The sequence below is a fragment of the Mustela erminea genome, chromosome 8 (genome assembly GCF_009829155.1).
Source record: "Mustela erminea isolate mMusErm1 chromosome 8, mMusErm1.Pri, whole genome shotgun sequence".
Taxonomy (NCBI): domain Eukaryota; kingdom Metazoa; phylum Chordata; class Mammalia; order Carnivora; family Mustelidae; genus Mustela; species Mustela erminea.
In genome coordinates, this window is record NC_045621.1 from 29485437 (window position 1) to 29491041 (window position 5605).

Genomic DNA, 5605 nt, shown 5'->3' on the forward strand with positions numbered 1-5605 from the left:
ATACTGAAAATATTGAGAAGTCCTTTAAATACCAGACAATGATTAGTTTTCTAAAGGTTATATCAAATGGACTTGGCCTTTCTGTAGACAATCCAACTTGCTTGGAATACAGAGAATACGAAAAGAGTAAGGCTGTCCAACTAGTGGGAAAGAAGCTATAATCTGTTTTCTGGTATTTTGGAGAAATGGGTTATCCTGGTTCTCTATGAACAAATAGGACCTATGAGAATACTGAGAGTAATTAATGTAGTGATGATTCAGGAAGTGCTTAGGGTCATAACAGGAGTATTGAATTTCAGTGAGTATAGAATGTATGGCTAAGGTCATGGGCTCTTTCATCTAGTAGCTGTGTGACCTCTAGCCAGTGGCTGGAACATGTTTCAGTTTCTTCATCTCTAACATGGGGATAATAAGAGTATGTGCCTCTAGTCTCATTAAAAGGTTTAAATAAAATAATCTGTGAAAGGCATTCAACATAGTACCTGACAATAGTAAGCATATGACAAATTTATGTCATCATCATCATCATCATCATCATCATCATTGTTGGTTTGGCAACTCATAGTTCTTTATCTTAGAAGATAAAGAGAGGAGGTGCATTAAATTGATTTTAGATTACCAGATTATAATCTTGAGTAAATTACACCTACCCTCTCTTGGCCCTAGTGTTTTCATCTGTAAAACAAAATGGTTGGATTAAAGGACATTTTGGGTCACTCTGGCTCTAAGAATCTATGACTTGAGATAACACATTCCATGACTTTCTGCATTCTTACTTCATTTCTAAGCTGTGGGAACCATGTGCCTTTAGAAGGAGCCCAAGTAGAGGGAAAGACTCCTGTATGATGCAACAGTAAATGTTACAGAGGGCTGCAATGGAGCAGTCTTACTGGAAATGTCTTTTTCTGAGCTGTTTTTTCTTTCTCTCTTTTAAATTATTTCTTCTTTATGGTCAAATTTGGCAGTCAGGGAGAGTGGAGGTGGGTGACCCCAGAAATCTTTTCCCCTGGCTCTTAGATGAGCAAAACCTGGCCACACAGGAGAAGACTTGACTTTGTGAGCCCCCAGAGTCTGGAAGATTTTGCTGTTTTAATCAATGGCCCCAGCAGCAAGTATTTATTGGCAGCAAATTGGTGTAAGAGCTGCTCCCAAGTGGCATGGCCTCAGCCCTCTTCTAGTGGTAGAGGGAGATGGTGAAGGGGAAGGCAGCTGTTGGTACCTGTGGGCTGGAGAATTCTAAAGCACTCCCTCATTCCTAGAGTGCCCCAGGTTGTGGCCCTTCCTGGATTCTGTATTTGGATCCTTCTAGGAGAGCCTTGCTGCATGGAGATGTGGTGGAGAGCAGTTTGTCTCCTCTCCACATCCTATACCCACACGTGGATTTACAGGGGAATAACAATGCTTTGGACCTATTTAAAGAAAAGAAATATTGGAAAAACATCATTAATGACATGGTTTAAATAACTCCCACGTGTGTTTTATTCCTTTAAAAAAAGTGGTATTAATTCCCCTGCTAAAGATGGTGCTAGGAAGTGCAGGAAAGCTGTTTTCAGATTTCCTTATTCCCTCTGATGCTCATTGTATTATGAAATGGCTTCAAGCAGGCTGAGCTTTTCATTCATCCCAGAGTCCATCTACAGAAGTGGATTGGACTGTTTTCTTCTTCTGCTGACTGCAGAAATGAAGGGAGTAAAGGATGGCTCACAAATGGTGTGGGGGCTGAGGTAGGAGTGGCACTGGGGACAACTATTCAGAGTTAAATAATCTTGAGGTTGGATATTAGAGATGGATGATGGCAAAGGACTTCCATGAGAAAATGGAGGAGGGGGCAAGACATAACTGTGTTTATCAATCATTCTGAGTTTTGTAGATGATTAGATAACTTTGGTTTCCACAAATGGACTGATTGATGGATGTCAAGTAACACATCTTTAGGGAATCAATCCTAGTTGGAGTAATTAACACATAAGTGTGTGAAATACCAGAGTGTTCTCATTTGATACTCAATCTGTTTCTTGGCCAAATCTCAGGCATTTAAATTTATATTTGGATTTAAAGTGGCATATCTTACATTGGAAAATATGCTTGTCAAAGAAATAAGTCAAGTATTGAGTATTTATGAAAATGAATTTCCTAAAGATGGGAACAAAAATCTAGTTGGATGCAGATATAATTACCGTCCACCATGGTTTATGAAAGAGGATGGATCTATCTAGTGTCCCCCAAAGAAAGGCTCATTCATTTCATTATGGCCCTATGTCTGTACCTCCGAGGTCAAAATGTGGGCTGGTCGACTCAATTCCTGATCTCCAATCAGACACAAGTATAGGTTAAGTTTACAGAAGGAAGAGCAATGCAAATGAACAAATCTGAGCTGTAAATAGATTATTGCCTTGTGTCTTTTATCTTTTGCTCCCCTTTTCTGATGACAAATATTAAGTTATTATATAAATTACTTCTGAACAGTCTTTCTGCTTTTGAAAAAAAGTCCAATTTATTGGGCTTGATTCTTCAACTTCGAGGCTGGAGAGCAGATGTCTGAGGATACAATTGGAACAAAGATCGAAACTTGAGAGAAGAGACTCCCAGGGTTGATGCCAGTTTCTAGTAGAGAATTTGGAAGAATTATACAGATACGTTCCCTAAGACTTTTTAAAAAGACTGTTAGTGATGGAGAGGATAATTGCGTAGACTGATTTTATTCTTTTCCTAAGTAAAGAGGTGACATTTTTTGATGTCCCAAATATGAGTAATTTACTGTACTTTAAGTAGATGGAAAGTTACATCTCGTATGAAGAAAAAAAAAATAAACCTTGACAAATGATTAGGAGTTGAACACATTTTCTACCAAAACAACTTTCTCTTTCTCTAAAAAAATATATCCCTGGTGGGTGTTTTGAATCCCACCTAAAAAGAATAAGATGAGGAGAAAATTGAATGCTGCAAGAGACGAACGACATGTGTGGTGGAGTTTAACATTTGGTTCTTTTGAGAGGCAAATTTAGTGTTCTGAAGCCTTCAGATCTCATATGGCCATCTGATAGCTAGTGATATACTATGTGGGGGTGTCTGTTACAGAAGAAACTGCTGTATCAATTCCAGATCTTTCCATTTGTGAGATGATTGTTTTTCTTATTTTTTTCCTCCCTCCCCTAAGAAAGAAACAGCAGACAATTAATTTGGCCTTTAGCTATTCAGCCTTTGCTTTGAAAGATTTTTCCAAAGTGTGGATCTTTTTAAGGTATGTTATCTTTTCTAGGTGTGGTCTTATCTTGAGCCAATCATTCCAGAATCTGCATACCTCTGGATTTATGACTCTGGACTATGTCCAGGGAGAAAATATTTGATCCTTCTCATTCTGTTATTAGGAATAAAACTTAGTGATCAGGATTGATCTGTCAAACACATGAACAGGTGCTCAATGACATTAGCCACTAAAGAAATACAAAATAAAACTGCACAATGAGATACTACTATACACTCACCAGAGTGGTGGAGATTAAAAAAAAAAAACTGCTGAGTTTTGATGAGGATGTGATGAGGATGTGGAACACTGGAATACAGCGGGAATGCCTCTTTGTGTGTGTGTGTGTGTGTGTGTGTGTGTGTATCTTTGGAAGAAAGTTCAGCAATTTATTATTAAAGTCAGATATACCCTCACTGTATGACCTGGTAATTCCACTCCTAAGTTTAGCCAGGAAAATAGAAAACATGTCCACACAAAGACTTATGCTTGCAGATCCATTGCTCCTTTATTCATACTGCTCCAAACTGAAAACAACACAAAAGCCCATCAGTTGAGTTACATTCATACAATGGGATATTACTGAAAAACAAAAATGAAAGGACTATTGATATACACAACAACATGGATAAAACCCAAATGCATTATAAGAGAAAGATGCCAGATAGAAAAGACAATCTACTATATGATTCAATATATATGCGGTTCTAGAAAAGGTAAAACAGTAGTGGATTGTGGTTTCCCAGGGGCCAGGGAATAGGAGGAGCAGGAAAAAAGCTTTTTGGATGATGGCAATTTTCTCGATCCTAATTGTAGTGGTGGTTGCAATAATTGTAAACACTTGTTAGAACTCATTTACTTTTACTCTTAAAATTGGTAAATTTTACTTTATGTAGATTACAGCCCCATAAAGCTGATTCAATTTTAAAAAGTGGCTCAATGTGCCACTTTTGTTAGGTGTAATGGAATGAAGGCTGGATCCTTGTCAGGAAAGAAGCAACTTGCGGTCTTATTGAGGGGAAAAGACTTTTCCTCACATTCCATTAGGAAACAAGACCATTTCTTAAAACACAACTTCACGCATTTATAAATTCATTTATTCCAAACATATATTGAGACATTACCAAAGCCAAGCACTAATCAAAACATAAAGTGATTGCTGAAGATCTCAATTGGCACTCAAAAAAATATTGAATTGAATTGAAAATTTGGGTGTTTCATGGAAATAATATACAAGACTCTACAAAGTAGATCCTTCTTGATCTCAATGGCTTTTTGGGGTTCAGATAACTGGGCTCTGTAATAATGTGAGAGCATGGGCACTGACTGAACCCTTGATTCAAGTTTGAGTCTTGAGCCAGAGAAGTGGTATTCTCCCCCACTTGCATTTCACTCTCTGGACTTCAGATGCTGGAGGCCTTCTCTGCAGGAGAGCTGCTCTGATCTGTGAGAGGATGAGGTGGAGGTATTTTCACTCTGCATATATTCTTAGAACTTTATGGTTGGTTTTCAATGTGATTATATAATCTCCATGCAAATGCCATCTGCCATGTTTGGCACTTATGATAAAATATTTGAGATATTTTATTCATTTTGCTTGAAAAACAGATTTTAAGAAATCAGATCTTTCCCTTCCTGAGAACACAACTCTATAGAGGCTGTGTATGAGTTCTTCTGTGCATGATTTTCTCCTATTTTTATTCATGGCTGGAGCTATAAACTTGGTTTAAAATTTTTGTTGAAGCTTTTGTTTGCCATTTTGAAACCATGCATTTTAAAATCAACTTTAAGGTTTGTCTGCTTTTTTGTTTTCTATATGGTATGAATTTATACTGTTCTTTTCAAAGACAGTTTGCACTTTTAGAAGGATGCAGGGACTTACTTCCAGATTTGGGTGATCAAACATCCCTAAAAAAACCCCAAACCTATTATTATCTGGGTCAAGTAAAGAAGAACCTGGTTTTCTCAAACACAGTGGGCCTCATTCATACAAAATCTATCTATCTATATATATATATATATATATTTATTTTTTTTTTTGGTCCAGTTAAGTAATCGCTGCCTATCTCTACCTATGTCCTATTTTCTTTCTTCCATTCCTGGATTCTCCTAAAGAAGAAAAACAATAATAACAAGAATCCTTAAATATTCTGGAGAACCCATGGGTTCACAAGTAGAGGGAAATATAAGTAAGCTTAACATGGTAGAAATGGGATCCAGGACAGCTACCAGGCTAGGATAGCCCCTCCTCCCCGCCATGTGGTAGATTCTTTAAATAAAAACTTTGATTTCTTCCACATTTTCTGGGAAATTTTAATTTACCCTTCCCCCACAGTTTAATCTAGTCTTAACAATCAGGAT